We start from the raw sequence: 19,609 nt of genomic DNA, 5'->3' as shown, positions 1-19,609 counted from the left end.
TACTGTAAATCACTACATGAGATTGTATAGCAACTACTGAAAATAGGTCTTTAATAAAATTCGGACCAATGAATTTTACCTCAGCGGTTTGTTTTTATAACAAAAAAGAAGGAAGGATTAATTTATTACTGCCCTTTTTGTACTGAAGTCAGTGAACTTAGGCCAGGGATGAACTCAGTTTTGAGAGTCTTAAAGAAACTGAAGTGCTGTGTTTGTGTCACACAGTGTGTAAAGATCTAGTTTGTATACAAGATCATTGCTTGATTGAACAGCATGTTCAGCATCCTGGCCTGATCCAGCAAATCACCATTTAATCACATGTGTGGGCAAGTAGGCGATTTCTTTCACATCAGTTAAACTATCTGTGCTTAACGCTAAGCATGTTGAAGGGCCAAGCCTACAGTGGAATTATAATTTTTTTTTTAAATGCCATGCAGGAAAAGCAGTGCAATTCGCAAAGGTACTGTCAGGGCATGTACCACCTCTTTACTGCAAAGAGAGCCCTAAGGTGCCTAGCCCTCCTTGCTCATGCTCTAACTGAGTCCATGCACATAAAGAGCTCCAAGTATCTCTCCTAAGGTGTTTAGGAAACATCTCTTGATCACTGAAGTGGAAGATTCAAAGAACGTGTGTCTTGATTTCTAAAAGAAGGAGCATTTTAGGAATACAGTTTGATTCTGCACCCTGAAATATTTTGGGTAATCAAACCAATATATCAAAAAGTATTCAGATCCTGGAAGCATCCACCTTCTACAGTCCTGTGAAATAGAGGAGGGTTTGTCAGAGGAGTGCCAAATATCCAAAGTGTAATTTCCTGTGGTTGAGCATTTGCACTTCAACTGGAACTGATTAGGAAGGTTTGAATCTAATAACTGAAAAATCTGTGCAGGAGAGGTCACAGGCTTCCAGATGATCTTTGGAGAAGTCAGATGAGGGGATCCTATGAAGACCTCAGAAGATACTTTGGCAAAAACTGTGTGCTGGGAGAGCAGGATAGGAATGAGGGAAAGAACAATGAACCTTTAAAGGTGAACTAGTGGGAAGATAAGAAGAAGACAGATAACTGCAGTAAAAGCTTGGGATAGAAAAATGAGCATGGTTGATTTTCAGGTTTCTCACCAGAAGGGCAGAAGGTAGAACAGCTACCATGCTGGTTTCCCCATAGGCTCCTCATAGCACACTATGAAAAGTCACTGAAGGTCTTACCTCTTATCTGGTGGTGGAGAGAGGTGGTAAAACATCATGGCAGAGTCAGAGGTAAGCAGGAAAGATAATTAAGGGAAAGTCTGCAATGCATCTTTAAATAAGAAAACTTAACAGGAACTGGGAGCCAACAGTAAGAGCTAGTACTTGGGGTGCTGTGTTGAAAAACATCTGTGATGAAGGATATAGACAGGGGCTTTGTGTTGTTACTTCAATAGCTGCGCGGTACTGGTAGTGAAAATGAAATGGCTCTCATTAAGGGTATCGTATCTGTTAAAGAAATTTTGGAAAGAATGAAAAGGATGAATGATAAATGGCAGTCTGATCAGCTTTAACATGGATTATTCCACTCCGTTTTCAACAGTGGGAAAGAGTCTTATAAGAATCTGATCCACTTGGTGAATTTGAACTTAATATGTCATTCATGGTAAAAATGATTTGTTGATTCTCTATTTGCTGACTCAATGACAAGAGACAAGTTTATCAACACCCAAAGTTTTCTTGGGCCTTGGATGATCCTGCTGCTTTTTATACAATATTCAGTGGCATAATCATGGACTGGTGAGAATGATGAAGCTTATCAAAAGGGACTGCAGTATTTATTGCTACTATTGTACTGAATTCTGTTCTGTGTGCTGGATTTTTGTGAACATTCACCAAGCATATTAACAGGTAAAAATATTTTGAAGCACATTGTATAGTAATCATTTTAAATAACTCTGTCAAGATCATATTTATCTGCATTTGCAATGGAAAAACTATTACCTGAATTAAGTCAGGATGCAAAACCCAGTAATATGGGGTCTAAATGTGCATTCCCAATTTATGACTTTTGAGTTATCAAACACCCTGAGACTTTTTGGCATCTCTCAAAACAAAAACACATTGGAAGCAGTGTGAATCTGACGCAAATTAATGTTGTTTTTTTGCTTAGGCAGCTAAGGGATTTTGGATCAGACTTTAGCACACAGGCACAATTTGAATGATACATTCATTAATCTTTTCCTTACCATTTTCCCACAGGTTTTGCAGGAGCAGTGGTGAGTTTTAAGATAGGGAGAATCAGATGAAGTAATAGGTAAAAGTTACTTCAAGTGTAGTGGCCTGCATGGTGGAAAGCATGGAAATACTCACGAGAGAAGTAAATGAAACGAGCCCATGGTTTGAATTGCAGATGTACCGACCAGTTAAATTCACATACAGAAAATCAGTCAAGCAGTTCTAACCACAAAGTTACAACATCTGGCTCATGAAGTCACTTATCCTCACAGCGCTATAAGCTGGAATGATATAGCAGAGAAAGTATCATGCTATTTTGGTATTCTGTCTTTAAGTATCTACTTTTCTTTAAGTATTTACTTTTACTGATTAAAGATTCTGTGCTTAGATGGACTTTTGGTTTGACCTTTGAGCTGTTGTTCTCAAGGTCAGTCATGGAAATTCCCAGTCACACAAATCTCTTCACAGCATTTAGTGACAAACATATTTATGGGCAATCTCCACAAGTCATTACATTCAGCAGCAACATAAAAAAAAATCCAAAGATTACTTTACACAGATTACTATTTTGCTAGGAATACTTTCTTCAGCTCCACATTTAACCATGAACTCACTATATGTCCTTGTGACAAATTTTCTACAGATGCATTTCTTCCATGAGCTCTATTGCTTTAGCCTCTGTCTTTTTCAGGGGCTGTGTTTATATGCTTCCCCCCTGGATGCAATTAGATTGACATTCATATGTATTTTTTTATTATTTCAGAAATTAAGGAATTTAAATGAGGTTTCTCTGTTATGAGATATATCACCTAAGTGCTGCTTACACTGAATGCCAAAAGGTAGACATGTTGAGTGCATGATGTTGATCTTCAGCAAGCCTCCAGAAATGACTTTCTTTCTCCACAGAAACACAGGGAACCCAGGGTATTTTTCTTCTAACATCAATGACTTGATCACATGGTTAGAGTTACCACAGACAAATCTCAGATCCCTTGAGCTCTGTACTTTTGGGTTAAGAACAGCTGGGAGGAAGTTAAAGGCGGTCATTTTCACATCCATAGCAATAGCAGAGGAGGGCTAAAGACCAGCAGTGTAGACATCTGCCTTTTCAGAGAGCTTGCAGGCAAAATACGTTAGGCACCCCTGGTTGAGAAAGCTGCACAACTCTGCTCCACTGATGCTATAGTGAAAGGTATCCGCAGTACCTGAAACCAGGCTGGTAGCTGTATGGCACTTGCATTCCTGATTCATATGGTCATGTTTTTGTGCGACCACAAATTAACACAGGATGCCCTAGCTTCTTTCCCCACTTCACTCAGGAAGTCCATATACCACTTGAGGCCCTGCTGGATGCTTTCAGGAGGTCAAAAAGGCCCTTGTACATGTTGTACTTTGGCATGTTCCAAAAAAAGCAGTCAAAATTCAGGCCTGTGTGGAGACTGTCTGTTGTAAAATGGAAAGCACGTGACAATTACTCTTGTGACTATAACAAGGGGAGCCAGTACGCTAAGAAAGGAACACATAGCTGCAGGCTATATGAATTAATTTTTCCAAAACTGTGTGTGTCACAGCCTTGATAAAACTCTGTTCTCTTTGTACACTGTGAGCTGCTGTGTTTGGGTAATTTTACAAGGTATCTGAATGTTTTTAGCTTTCTTATGTCTCAGTTAGATTTAGGCTCTCTTTCTGGCAGAGTTCTTTGATATGGTTTTTATCTACTATTGTTTGAGGGAAGCAAGACTCCTACAACCCATCACCTCCTCCTCTACTTCTGCACGTGCATCTTTTCCCAGAACTCCACATTGTGATCAACATGGACTTGCAATTTCTCCTCTCAAAGTCATAGGATATCTGAGATGAACAGATGGGTTGCAAAAACAGTCACATCTTACTTCAGCTAGCATTAGAAATACATATCTGTGCAGAAAACATTTTCAAATTCAGCCTCCTGCTTCAGTTTCCCCATTAGCTCGAGATGGTTTCCCTTCTTCGGACAGAATCTTCTGGGCTGTCCATGACATTTCTCTAGTTTAAATTCTATATCACTGAGTTTTACCAAGTTCTGCAGCTCTCTGTCTGTTCCCTCTTTCTCTGACATAATCTTAGAGGAAATAACTTCTGTAAGTCTCTTTCCTATACCTCAGGTGATCATTAGATAAGTCTTATCAGATGACTATTTCTTGGTAACAAATCTGTAGTTCAATTATTATCTTTCCTGGGAATCAGACTTGAAATAACCATTTCCTCTGGATAGTCGCCATCTTTTATCCAAGCGTGCACCATTTAAATGGAGGTTCATCAAAATTGAATGGCTCACTATTTTTAGCCAAGAGCCAGGTGCAAGCAACTTTTCTGTCACCTACTGTGGGTTTTATGTCAATACCGAAGCAAAAAATTGGAAGAAGGAACTGAGTGTGCCACATTCCTGCTGGAACTTGCATGTTGACAGATGTCCATAAGAAAGATTCCAGTGTCAAGAAGAAATCATAGGTAGAGAAATTCCCCAAACTGTCTCAATATGAAGTGCTGTTTAACCATATGTCACATTATAATTAGCTCTGGTAGGATGCATATTCCAGATCTGAGTTGATAAAATATATTCGTTTTGATAGGATGATTTTATAGACATCTAAAATATTTTCTGCCTAACCACGGAATGCAACTGTCCTTGCCAACGATCTGAAGTCAGCCTCTTTGAGATGCAAGTACAGACTCAGAAAATGGTGCTTAACTTCACGGAACACAGTGATCTCCTGTGGCTCCACCATATCCGCATCCCTGCAAGCAGTCTGCAGGACTTTGTTTAGCTCAGTGTCCATAAGCCAAGAACAGGTCTGGTACCATCAATGTGAGAGATCCCATCTGTTGTACAACTAGTATCTCTTGCTTCACACAAACATTCCCGTTCTTTACTTACTGGGGATATCAAACTACTTTAGAGTGAGATAGGAAGAATATAAAATAAATTTTTTAATTATGTAAACATAATATGCACCTTGTATTTGAATGTGAGCAAAGCAGAAATCCAAGCCATGGACTCTGAGGAACTGAAATTCACATCTTTTTCACATTCAAGATTTGAAAGGAATGAACTTTAGAAATTCTCGTTCAACAGATCCAAATCCTGAAAAATATTTCATCTGAAATTACAGTACAAACATATTGAGTGGAGAGACCAGCAAATTAGCCATTGTTATGTAAGAAGTGGATTTGGATGTGTATGTGAATTGAATTAGAACATAAATTCTTGACTTTAACACATGCTACCTGAATACCCATCTGCTTAGCCTAAGAACAAAAAGGGGGTCATTAACGTAGTACTGAATAAATTAGTCACACAGATATATGTGTTGAAATGTGTTACAATATTTAGAGCCACTTCCTTTTTTTTTAAAGAAAAAAAACCACCAACAACTGTATCTTAAAAAGCCTGCTGCATTTTTTATGTGAAAACTAAATAGCAAATTGGATCTGCATCTAACAAAAGAAATTCATGTTTTGAAGTTGTGGAGCGGTGGCTGACCACTCACACACATGGGCTGACTAGAAATGTTGCTTAGAAACACCACGTTATCAAAGAGAGCCCAACATCAGGTTGGAGTGTTTCCCAGACAGCCGGTTAGTGATGATAATTTGCAATGGAAAATTCTAATATCTGCTCCAACACTTCTTTATTTTCTAGATCTTCTTACTTTTCCCTCTTCAGATTGTTTGTCATGTCACTTTACAATTTTATTCCAAACTCTGATTTGAAAGATAGCATAGAAGTATGTAAACTATGGTTTTGGATTGGTAAGGGCTTCAGCAATTATTAAGAAAATGTTGTTCGTCAGAGTAAAATATTGGAAAATCCATGATGAAGGAACTGCAGTGTAAACTGATGTTGTTGATACTGGGACTCATTTGTCTAGCTTTTAATGTATGTCTTTCTCTGTATCCTTTAATAATAATCAATTATTGTGGATTGTTTGATTCTAAAGATCATAAAAAAATTACCAATTCTGTACAAATATAGGAATTATCTATCCAAATATTGCAATCATCTCCTGGACAAGAGATGATTTTATATTTTCAAACAGAAACTTCTGCCCAGGTAGGACAACTAAAACTAGCATTTGTCCTGTCCCATGAATGCAGGTAGATTGGATAGACTTCTTTCAGACTCCAAGGCAATTTCGTATTGCAATGGCCTGACGTCTGCTCCTCTGGTCCATGCCATGACCCAGAGCATCTGTCACCCCAACTGCTGTGTCTGGAATTAGGAACAAATGGGTCACACTAGGGCAAATGTAGAGAGGTAATCTCTGAGCAAGCTGGGTCCTAGGCGGTGTCAGTTTTATAGATGTTTTCAACTCAGATATTTGTATTTGTACACATATACTGAATTCTATATCTTATAGAAGAGATTTCACACTTTTCTCCTTGCAAGAACAGATTTTAATCTAAAACTGAGCCCTTGTGTTGACTCAGAGGAGGAGTGCCATCTACTGAGTCTCCCACGTGAGTTTGCACTTCATCTGCCAGGGCTCATTTGGAGGTCACCAGGGAAGTGCCCAAGTGAAGTAGAACAACTCTTTTTCTTAAGAATCCTTTTTATTAAACATATATAAGTTTCCGGATTTCCCCAGCAGCCCTTCTCACTGCTGAGATCAAACCTCTTTTAGGTCTTTCCCTACTTGCTTTTTTTTTTTTTTTTTTTTTTTTTTTTTTTTTTAAATTCAGAGGGAAACATGCAAAATAGTGCCACAGTAGAATAAAAACTTGTTTCCTGATCAAAACAGGTGGCAAGACTCAGCAACTTTTTCACTTCTATCTTAAAATAGGGCAGTTCTTTTCCTTGAAGCTACCATTTAATCATGTGCAGACAGACCTCAGCTCTTTTCTAGACCTTTATTTGCATTTCAAGCTTGTTCAGAGGAGCAGAATAGAAAGTTTTGTGGGCAACTGAGAATGTAGAGAATGGCAGGAGGGTGTCTGTGGGGAGTTTAAGGGCTTGTATGCTCTGTGTACAATACTGTGTTTTCAGGCCTGTTCAGGGCTCTGCATTCCCCATTGCTCAAAGACTACTGCCAATTTCTGAGTAGTAAGCACAAACTGAAATGTTTAGGTTACTTACAATATAAATGTCCCCTGCCAGAGATATCATTCATGTGGGAAGGCGCAAATGAGTTGTGAAAACAGAGCGTAGAAAACGAGGATGACAACAGAATGTGAGTGAGAGATACGTCTCAAAAAAGTAGTAGAAAAATGCGTTTCCACATTTAAGATATCCATGTACTCTAGAGGAACAAATTGCAGTTGGTATACCTAAATAAGAATGAACTTTCTGAAAAGAAATGAAAACTCCTGGGTGACTGAGTGCATAGCAATACATGCTCACACCCCCAGCCAGACCACGGTGTAGGTAGAGTTCAAGTAGCAAGGTCCAGGGTAGCTTCCCAACTGAATGTAGCACAGAAAAGTCAATGCTGCATTGGGATTAGTATATACGCAAAGTAGTGTGGCACTGAGCCTGTTTTTCTTTCAGATGAAGCATAGATCCTTTCAGAGAACTGTGCTGTACGTAAGGAAATTTCAGAGCAGTATTAGCTCAGGTAGCTTTGTCGTGGCTTGATGGCATGTTGTAACTATGCCTTATGGCTTATTAAAGAGAGCTTATCCAGTCGGGGAGAAGACACACACATATGTACTTTAGACAGCCAGATATCCTGCTCTTATCTGGCTCTTATCACAGGGAATTTCTGATGAATCTTTGGAATCAAACTGAAAAAAATAAATAAATATCCAAACAATGCACAAATGTGGGGGGAATAATTGAGATCCGTATGTAGGAAGATGCCAAACGGTGATAAAGAGATGAAGAGTCAAACTGGTGACAATCCTGTTTAGAGGAAATAATGTGGATGACTCAGTCCGAGCGTTGGAATGCAGTGATTGGCACTGTGACAGCTGCAGCCTATGGCTCTGGCCCCATCCGCTGGCCTTAAGTAGCTGTTTGCCACTGCTGCAGATTGATTTATCTGTAATGAAGATTAGAATTGCTGTCAAGGAGGAGCAGGGCTAAGGCACTTTTTTTTTTTTTCCCTTCAGTAGATCTTAATAGATGATCTATTGTCTTAATAGATATCTTAAAAGTAATCTTAATTTTTAAAATATTTTTTTTAGCAAGTTGTGACCTATTCATAACTTAGAATCAGAGAAGCCCATTATACAATTGCCATCATATTGCTTTCATCGGGCCTGCTTTCCTCTATGATCTGCATTTATGTGTGTGTGCAAATGGAAATAAATATATCTATCCAGATGTATGTGCATATGTTGTACACATACAGATATATGAATTTTTTTTTAACTTTGTCCAACATTTTCCATTGATTTTAGCAGGGAAGGACAAGATATTAGATCCTCTTTAATGTTCAAGTTCCTCGAGGCTAGTCTTTTTTTGGGACATTTAGACTTTGTGTGTTCTATATGTGTCCAAGTTTTAGGCCATCTGAAGTACTTATGTTAATATGGACATACTCAGCTGTAGCCCTGTGTTGAGTAGAAGCTGCTTGCTAATGGAATCTTTTAGTATAGAAAAAATAAAATAAAATAAAAATCTTGGGAAATAGCAAAGATATCTCAATATCTGGGGTTGTGACATATCAAAAAATAACACTTTTTCTTTTGTTAAAAAAAAAAAAAAGTGTTTTTCTGACTGTGGTTCCCAGTCTATTAACTTTCTTTTATCTAAAATCTTACCAGTTTACTTTCAGAGAACACACATCATTTTCAGTCAGAAGCAGGCCTAACTTCTTTTAAACCGTAGATATTTTTCAATGAAATCAGTTTTTCTTGATCTATGGGATTATTTTAAGCAAAAATGGCAAACTTTCAAACAGACAAAAAGATCATCTTTCCTTAAAATGGTTAAACATAAAAAAAAAAAAAATTCTTATTAATGCAAAAAGTTTGTTTCCAGTGCTTTCAATTCTGTTGCAGAAAATTCTGCATGTTCTGTGAACTTGCTCACATATCACTGAAAGAACACATTATTCTAAGAATAATTTTTGAAACAATTTACAAATAATTTAAGATGTACTATCTTTGAATATAGATTAGCATCACTGTTGAAGTGTTTTAAAGTACTTCTGTCTCACACAATTTTAGTTTTATAATACCAGTGCTGGAGTAGCACATGGTTCTTGCAGGAAATCACTAGGTGGAGCTCTTTTGCACGGTGCCAAGTTATTTTTTCTGTGTTTGAGCAAATGTGTAGACTCGAGAAGGAATACAAAAAACATGTTACTTTATTAGAGGAATTTACAGAAGCAAAAGTGGTGTTTGCTTTATGCCGTTCTGATGTCCTGAAGTCTCAGACAAGGTTGTTTGCTGCCAACAAGGCTCTGATGTTCCATAGAGAATTCTGGAAGAAGAGATGTACAGTAACCCATATTATATTTAGACCTTATTATTATTATTTTTTTTTCCAGTCAGTTTTCCCTATCTTTTCTTGAGCTTTTTTAGTCACTAGGAAGCTGACCTACAAAGCCCTGAAGACACTAATGCTCAGGAAAGTGAACTATCAGTGTCACGGTGGGAGACTAATACCTTTCTTCTCAAACTGAAAAATGTAATGTAGACTCCAAGAGGATTTGGACTGTACCCATGAGCAAGAGATATATATCTGCTCTCTAAATGAATATTAAATTCAGCACATAGGAAATGGCACGCATGTGCAGCTACATTTCATTTCACCAGAAGAATAACTGAGCAGAGAAAAGGAGCCCTGGTTCCCGTGATGGTGCTGGCTTGTACCACGGAAGGAACCAGGAATAGAAGACTGCAAAACTAGGGTGTTGAATGGACGGACAGAGAGAGAGGACATTTTCCTCCAAAAAATTTGATTCCAGCTCAGACCTGCTGAAACTGTATGCTGCCTTGCTCTGAAAACCTCTTTCAAAATGTGTGTAGTATTTGCTTAGAGCTTACTGTTTTGTTGGGTTACTGGTTTGGCTGAAATGTTAAAAACTGGTACAGTGGACTTGCCAAAGAACACAGGCAAGCAGTTGAGATCCATATATTGATAGCAATATTAATTGTAATTTTATCTGTGGGATGGGGGAGAGAGTAGGAATGTTAACATCATCAATGGTAGGACTGAAAATGAAAAAAATACCAATTTTAAGGTTATTTAGTTAGCTTTATTTCTGTCTCTTTGAATACATTAATTCTGATAGTCTGTAACAGAAACCAAATGCCTGCCTCTTACATAGCTGCAAAGAGAAATTTGGTTCCAGACTGCTAAAATACCCAGAATATTATAGAAAATACGTTGAAACATGCCTCTTTCCCAGGAGACTTTTTTGTCCACATCTGATACAGCATGACATAACATTTTAAATTACAGACTATTTGTATTTTTTGTTTTGAAATCACTGTCACCCTGCATTTTATTTGAACAATAATATATATGTAAATATATATGTGTCATGTTTCATTTCTGCTTCAAAATCACTGTTTTATTTAGTACATCAGACTGAGGGTGAACTTGCAGGAAGAGTGTTTGGATAAAGAACAATCTCTGAAGGAACTTGTCTTATAAGTGTGCACAGAGAATGAGTCAGGGAGCTGAAGGATGGAGAACTTTTTTCTGCTTCCAGTTTTACTCTATGATTGCAATTATACACAAAACTCTTTTATAACTAGGTAAACATTATTTAAACGTACAGTTTTAGTCTTGGCCACCAACTGCACCTTCCTTATTTATAGGGTGCTTAACATAGGATGCAGTTACAGCATTTAAAGCACTTACAGGAATGCTGACTGCTAACATACAACTAATACCAACTGTTGCTGTGTTTGATTATATGAAGATCTTGAACATATCAATTATTCAGAGCCAGTTGGTTCTAGGTGTCTCAAACTCAGCTCTTCACTTGGAAAATTCCTAAACAGAAAATTTTAGCTTTAACTTTCTATTTATTTCTCACCTATTGAAAACACAACACAAAACAAAAAGATGCAAATATCCTAGAAGTATCAGGCAGATATATGCACTCTTGTTTTGGAATAATTCATTTACTGCAGCATCAGGCTGGATATAATGCCCATGAGGAAATTATACTATATTCAGCACAAGACTTAGTACCATCACATAACTGAGTGAAGAAGGTAAGTAGAACATACAGAATGAGTCAAGGCTGTGTGCAACAACAGGAGGTGATACAGATATACCATCCTGCATCACGTCATGATTATATTCCCCAAAAGGGCTGAATTAAAGCTACGCAGACAATATTCATTCTGTGGTGTGCTATTTTCTGATAGCGGTGTGTAGTGATACTAATGCCTTTTTCAATATGTTTGAATGTATTCACAAAGAAAATATTATTCCAAGTTTACATTACATTGTGTATGCATGTTCAGCCAGATGCGTGTCCATTTTCATTACACACTGTAATACAGATTCATAACTACATTTTATCAAGGAATATATTTTGAAAATATCAACCTAAAACATTCCAAGAACAGTTACTAGCATAATACTTTTGTCTAAATTCTGTTTTCATAACACAGAACACTTCAAAGACAGTTTCTGTGCAAGAAAATTGTTAGTCTTTGGGCTAAGGTGGAAAAAACGGCTGTTTTTCTTTGGACTGAGAAGGAAAAAGTTCTCAGCTATTAAAGATTCTGAAATTTCCAGTTTATTGAAGAAAAAAAGAAAAAAGTTTCAGCTGTGGCTCTTCTCCCCACACGCCTTATTCATTTTTTTCCCAGATGCTTGTAATGGAGAGAAAAAATGAGGAGAGGAAAGATGTAGTTATCTAACCCAGTGAAATGTGGCTAGCTGGTTCCAGATTTTCTTCATTTTTTCCTTTTCATTCTAATAACACTTACACATTCATTTGTATTTCACACAGGCCCCAGAAACCTGAAACAATATGACTGTATGCTGTGCAGCTGATGGATCTTTTCTGTGTAAGATGTCTTGCTTCCTCCATACGAAGTAAATGATTCCTACGGATGTGTATATTAAAGTTCTCAAGCTGCACTGTGAGTGGTAGCAATTTGGACAGAGACAGCAGCTTGAATGAATGCTTAGAACGTCTTGCTTGTCATTGCTATTGTTATTTGAGATCACATTTCCAGAGGTTGGAGCTTATTAGTTGAAGTATTAAGGACCTCATTGTGTTGTCATGAGTAACTTTAATCTATTACAGAAGTAGGCTTAAGGGGCATTACTATGTAGGGAGACATTTCGGAGGTGTTGTGTTTGTCTCTTGATTTGTGTGGACTTCTATTAGTGGTAATTGATTGCTGGCCTTTATATATACATGTAACTGTACACATATGGTTAGCTGCTCTGGTGTGTGAGTGAAAAATGGATGCACTACTTGTCTGAATGCTTCACAAAGGGAATATGGAGTCTACATGTTACAAAACACTGCATGTGGAGTTAAGGCAATAGCTGTTCACAAAGGGGTGCAAGTCATACAATAGGCTACTTTTCAGTAATTACTCTTGAGTTATTCAGGCCCCAAGTGCATATAAAATGAATTAAAAGAAATAAACTTGAGTTGAAGGTATTATATCCCTCTCCTCTTAATTTCTGTGCAAACCTTTAAAAAATCCCAGCTCCCTGCTGTTTTGGAGAAACAAATGTAATAGCACTGAGCTAATATACATGAACCAGAAAGAGATTGGCTGGTTTCAGCTCAGCCATAGGCTGAAAGCTCTGCAAAAAGTGTATGAAAATAGAACAAAAAAGAACATAACTGAGAAACAAAGAATATTTCAAAAGGCTTCCCTGTTGTGGCTGTAGGTAGGATTTTTTTTCTTTTTTTTTTTTTTTTTTTTTTCTTCAGAGAATCTTGAGTTTAATCTTTCTCTAAAAATTGCCAGAACTAATGAGCTGTATGCTACTATCCTATCCTCAGGCTTTTTTTTTTTTTTTTTTTTTTTTTTTAGTTATAAAACTTTTATGGGAAGGATTTTTGGTTTTAGTAATCTGTAAAATGTACAGTGCTACATAGATAATACATTTTTAGGAAAACTGCAAATAGTATTTGCTTACTGGAATTAGTGTCACACTGGCCAAACAATATGCTTCTGGATGAGTGATAATAATATTATTGCTGTACTCTCATTCTGTGTTTCAATGGATGTCTGAAACGGATACATTTGACACCAGATTTGCAAAGGCAGCACACAAAAGTGCTGCCAGACTGGTAGAAGTCAACTGGTCTAATTCCAGAAACGTGGCTTTGATGTGTGTGTACAGCTTAGTGTGCAAGCCTGCTCTGCACGAACCTCTGAAGATGACACTCAAGAGATGTTTGCTGTGCCTCGCTACATCCAGATCTGACACCCTAGGGCCTGAAAATAAAGTTAAGTACTCTTTTTCTCATCATTTTTTGGCTCTGCTGAAGATGCAGAGGTACATAGGCCATCAGGTATAGGTCTCTTCCTGAATCTCCAAGAAATGGTCTCAGGTATGATCTTGGTTTGGAAGAAGGCCTTCTCATTCCCCATGGCTCATGTCTTTGCATGTAAAACTTTGGTTGCCTTATGTATATTTCTGGGTTATGCCTCAGTGACTTCTGTGCAGCCTGTTACTGTGAGAAAGCCCAGTTTACTTCTGAGGCATGTATTTTCATTCTAAAAGCAATTTTTTTTTTTTTTTTTTTTTTCCTGCAAGCTTACAATAAGTGACCAGAAATGGATGAAGCCTGTAATTTTTGATGAAAAAACAATCTCCATGAAAGTTAATGCCTCATTTTATGAATGTCTCCTTTGACCTTTTTCAATATCTCTTCCTTCTGTTTTATTCTTGATTGATATTTGTCACAGAATCACAGAATCACAGAATCATAGGGGTTGGAAGGGACCTCCAGAGATCGAGTCCAACCCCCTGCCAAAGCAGGTTCCCTACACCAGGTCACACAAGTAGGTATTGTCCTGTGCTCTCAAACACAATGTTACAAGGACTTTCTAAAGTAGGAGTTCTAGCCTTGTCTAACTGTGCAGCGAGCAGTGTATTTTTATGTGCATAATACAAGATTGCATAGCAATAAAAATCTGCTGCACCCATTCTCACTGGGGTTACAATTTGGGATGAATATGAGCTCTTTACTTTGGCTAATGATATATATGGCAAAGCAAGAGCACAGCATGGAGTTTCTCTGCCATATACTGCCCTTTGCTGTGGTCCTGATGCCCCAAATGGCTGCTCACTCTGCTAATCAGCTGCAGAGGGAATGGCACTTTTCTTGCTTGCATTTTTCATTTCTCTTGAGGAGATTCTTACTTGAAGGTAAATACTTTACTTAGACTGCAATTGAAGCTAGCCAATTTGTGAAGAGCAGTAAGAAAACTCTTTGTTTCTTCGAATGACTGCTAATTATTATTTTTTTTCTGCAGAACATTGGAAACAATTGAGTTATTGTGGAGTTCAGTGAATGCTGCTTGCAGCATTTGAGAGTTTTGCTGTCTTTCCTCATTCCAGCTATAGGGCCTCTATAAAAAAATTGCTTGCACTGGAGCTCCCGACCAAAACTAGGTCCATCTCATCTCAGCTGGGATTTCATTTCTAGCACAGAAGTCAGTTTGGTTTTGTAACTTTACAGTTCTTCTGGCTGAGCTGTAACTGAGTTGTAAATGTGAACCAACATATTTTGAATTAACCCATAGAAACTTCACTGACTTTTATATTGCAGTTTTGAACCAAGCTTCATAAAAAAAGATATGTTTATTTTCATGAATCAGACTGAAAAATAACTCCTGGGAATTATTCCACTCTTTTCCTCAATAAGTAGCTCTTGAATGTAGTTTTGAATAGGAGTTAGGTGTCCAAGATTACTCCAAAGTGACCATCCATTGTAAAATGTTGTTAAAATTATTACTTTGTTCTGTCCTGTGAGGTGCATCTTGCAGGGTAATCATCATACATAGAAACCAAGCAAAGGAACAAACCTATAGCCTATGTGGGCTTTGGACAGGGTCGACGTGGGATTTTCTGTATACCCTGAGAGCCCTGGAGATCAATGTTCAGACACCTGCATGGGACTAGATGGAGCTGGATGAAGTCCAGGTCTGGACAGGCTTACATATTTAGTTTTCTTATTACCTTTTCCACAGCCGATAGCCGAAGTGATTTAGATAAATAAAAGGCTATGACACCTGTGGAGCTGGAGAGCCCCATGAGGCACTGAAATGGATGGCTTTCTAAAGTGAAGCTCCAGTACCAAGAAGTGGGAAACACTGCTTTCCATGAGGTAATGCCTAACAACTGCAAGTCATTATCCATTTACAGTGTTTCACTGTACAATACTGTGATTTCACAGTATACGCTAGAAGGTTAGGGTTAGAAAAATAATAACACTGAAATGACTTTGATTTGATCACGACAACCTAAAGGCAAATCTTTTTTTTTTTCTTTTTTTTTTAAAATAAAAAAAATTCCAAGCTTACAGTTTGCGGTTTTATTTGAATTAGAATCCCCTAAGATTTTGTGCAAAGGTGTTTATATGTATTAAATATGATTGATGGCTGATGTTCAGCAGATTATAAAAGGAGAATGGACTAGCTTCTGTGATATCTTTTGCATAGAAATATGAATTCTAGCAGTAGAAAATAGATGGATTTCTGCAGTGTGGATATTATGATTTTTATTCCTGATTATCCTGGCAGAACATTTCATGCAGTGGATGATAAGACTCTTTGTTTTAAAACTACTAAAACATGCATCTCCTTTTCCTTACAAAGAGAAAAATAGAAGATTCCAGGAATGGTGGTGACAAAGGACAGGTTTACTTCCCAGAACTAACAGACCTAGTATGTGCAAAGTCTCTTTGTCTTTGTTTCCTAGCAAATTAAACAGCTTCAGAGTACAAAACCAGGTATGAGAACTCAGTTATCCATACTGTCAAATTGTTAGGCTGGTCAAAGGCATGTTATTTGCCTGTTCTGACTGGCTCTCTCCCAGACAATTTCCAGACAGGACCAGGGAGCTGGCATGGGCTGTAGACTTCACCCAGAAAGCATTTCAGTTGCAACCACCGTGCTTTTGAGGGCAAGAAAGATGAATACAGACACAGACCACTCCAATTTTTTGTCCTCATAGCTAGAGAAAAGTCCTAGACGTTTGCTTTTGCAGAGATGTCAGTTGTACTAATGAGAGGAACAAATTCTCTGTATTGAAAATGTACTAGGATGCCTTGATGCAACTTGATATGCCTGAGAGATTGTATCTCCTGATAAGCATCTTACACCATGGCTTTTACTTCAAAGCAAATCCATGACCAACAGCTATTTGCACCGCAGCACACAGAGTGAAATTCAGAAGTGCCTGAGGTAACATCAGCTCTGGTTGGTGGTAAGTGGTAAATCACCAACTGAAAGGCGATATAGTGATATTTGCACTGGACTGAACTTAGGATAAGTCACATAAATTGGGATTTTAAGGTCTTGAACTTCTTTTCATATGATGTTGCCTTAAATATGTTTATACTTATGACATACACATACTTAAACTATTCCTTGCATGTCCCTTGTCAAAACTGTCAAGGGACTACATGGCAGGCAGTTGTTCAACAAGAAGGCATACTGACTTTTTAGAAGGTAATTCCAAGAAACTGTGATGAAGTACTGCATGAAGTAGCCATGTACAAGAAGTCAGGGCTATATTCTTATGACTTTTTTTTTTAATTTATTTTAATATTGGATCAACTGTAACAGATAACTGCAAGTAAAATCTCAAAGTCTGGCATACTGACTCTGATGTCTTCTTCAAAGACTTGTGTCTTTGATGTCTTGAATGAGAAACAATACTTGTTTCCCATTTTTTCCCTATTTCTTTTGCACACAGAAACACTCAGTCCTTGGGAAGCAGGTTAAAAAGGCAGTGGGACTGGATTCAGATTGGAATGTTTTGCTTGTTCTGTCCTACATAATGTGCAAATTACAGCTTAAGGCCTAAACGCCTCCATACTTTGTCAGAATGGGACTTATACTTTGCAGTTTAGACCAGTATCTACTTAAGAACACAGTTTGTTCACAGAATGCTGTATATGAAATCACTCTTAGAATATGACACAAAATCAGAATACAAACTGGGCAAGAAATAAATTATTCCCAACCTGTTTCTGTTAAGGAGCTCAAACTTGATTAATACTTGGCCTGGATGTGCTCTTACCTCCAGCAATTACATGCCACTATTACAGTGATTATTTTATAAAAGCTAATAAACACTATCTGGAGTTAATATTTGCTCCCAAGGAAAGTTTGCCAAGAGCTTAGAAAAAGTTTACAGAAGATTTTGCCCATTAGGTTTGTGTACAACATTTGAAATGCCAAAATCCTTTTAGCATCATTAATCACAAAAATGCAATGTAAAAACAGTTGTACCTAATAAAGCTGTAATCTGATACAAAAATAGGCAAACCCTCAGGAATTTAACACAATAGGCCAAACATTGTCCATTCCAAATGAGTTCCAGTAATGCCACAATTGACTCGGCTTTGAATAGCCTTCTGCTCTTTTAAAACAAATATATATAGATAAAATAGGATTTTATTTTCTACATTACAAATGCAGCTGTTATTAATCAATCCTTTCACAAAGGATACTGGCTAATACAGTCCAGCTTGCTGCAACATCTTCTTGTCCACTAAACTTACAGCTTGCTCTGTATTTATATCAGCGGGGTTCAGGCTGCCCCTGACTCATGAGTTGTTCGTGATTGGAGTTCACTGGGGGCTAAGTCTATCTGATTGTGGAGGGAGATGAAACCCATTTCTAGATATCATCTGTCCATGGGATAGAAGAAACTTTGTGTTGTGACTTGTCCTGCTATGGCTCTGCCAGAAGACAGAGCTGGAGAGATGGTGGGAGAGAAATGGGTTGCATACAAGCAGAAGTATTGCCTACTGGCAGTTTGATTCCCACATAGTTTTTCCCTCCAATTGCCAGTGGTGAAGTGACATTTCAGTCACTGAGCCAATCTGGAGAGCATGGGAGCGTTCTTTGCTTCATTTTATCAACTAGTAGGGAGGCTGATGCTGCCCCAGTCCTGCCTGTATGTACTTTGGGATAAGTCATGGAGGAAATTAAGAAGCAGGCAAATAATTTTCATTTGAGGTGTAACAGATAACTAAGGAGCTTAGATATGGTCCTGGATGCTCTGGCCTCTAACTGTTAGAATCATAGAATCATAGAATCACAAGGTTGGAAATGACCTGTAAGATCATCTAGTCCAACCGCCTTCCCATTCCTATTAGTACCACAAGCTACTAAACCATATCTCGTAGCTCCTCATCCAGACACCTCTTGAACATTGCCAAGGACGGCGACTCCACCACCTCTCTGGGCAGCCATTCCAGTGCCTGACCACTCTCTGAGAGAAAAAGTTTCTCCTAATGTCCAACCTAAACCTCCTCTGGTACAACTTCTGGCCATTTCCTCGGGTCCTACTATTTGCCTGGGAGAAGAGGCCAGACCCTTTTTCATCACAACCTCCCTTCAGGAAGTTGTGAAGTGCAATGAGGTCTCCCCTGAGCCTCCTCTTCTCCAGACTAAACAATCCCAGCTCCCTCAGTCACTTCTCATAAGACTTGTGCTCCAGACCCCTCATCAGTTTCGTTGCCCTTCACTGGACTCATTCCAGGGCCTCAATGTCTTTCTTGTAGTGAGGGGCCCAAAACTGAACACAGTACTCGAGGTGCGGCCTCACCACTGCTGAGTACAGGGGGACGATTACCTCCACGCTCCTGCTGGCCATACTATTTAGCTGAATTTCTGCTCAGTGTTTGTTTTTTGGTTTTTTTTTTTGTTTTGTTTTGTTTTTTCTTTCTTTTTTTTTTTTTTTTTCCCTGTGTGTTAATTTAACACCTAGAATTCTGTGATTGGCATTAAAACTTCTTTGTGGTGGTAGCTAATGTATAAGGGAAGAACAGAAAGATATTACCCCATGTGAAGAAATTAGAACTGAAATATGGGAGAAAACAGAGTGCATGAGTACAGGATGACATATGAGTTCATACAAGCTATAAAACAAAATCATTGTCTAAGTCCAGCTGGCACCATTTAGACATCTCTGTATTTAAATTCTTTTACCTCCTAAACAGGATGGCTACATCCAGAACTCTCCTTGGGAATTGCCTCTGATCCATGCTAGTTCCCAAATTGTTCCCAAGTGTAGCCTGGGGACGATTAGCTGACTTTTGCAGAAACAACACCAATGATTGTCCTAGTAGTTGACAGGCAGAACCAGAAGGTTTAGGTCCCTGGCACTGCTGACTTTATGTGTAAGAATGTCCCAGTGAAATAACAAGAAGGTACCAGTGACAGGATTGACAATGTTCTTGGAACACCCACTGTCTTAACAGAGTATGTTAGACTGTGGCAAATGTGGCTGTTTTTGGAG

At 38.2% G+C, this 19,609-nt stretch overlaps 1 long non-coding RNA gene across 1 annotated transcript in view; it reads left to right on the top strand.

Annotated features, from left to right (window-relative positions):
* LOC149919197 (uncharacterized) overlaps positions 1–12,764 on the top strand; it is a 45,086-nt gene extending 32,322 nt beyond the window's left edge. Inside the window, exon 5 of the long non-coding RNA XR_016464843.1 lies at positions 12,108–12,764. This is a non-coding gene — a long non-coding RNA (uncharacterized LOC149919197). The remainder of the gene's footprint in view (positions 1–12,107) is intronic.
* The last annotated feature ends 6,845 nt before the right edge of the window (positions 12,765–19,609 follow it).

The sequence above is a fragment of the Phasianus colchicus genome, chromosome 2, assembly GCF_987193195.1.
Source record: "Phasianus colchicus chromosome 2, bPhaCol1.hap1.1, whole genome shotgun sequence".
Lineage (NCBI taxonomy): Eukaryota > Metazoa > Chordata > Aves > Galliformes > Phasianidae > Phasianus > Phasianus colchicus.
The sequence above is the reverse complement of the archived record's forward strand: the minus strand, read 5'-3'. Positions and strand labels throughout refer to the sequence as shown.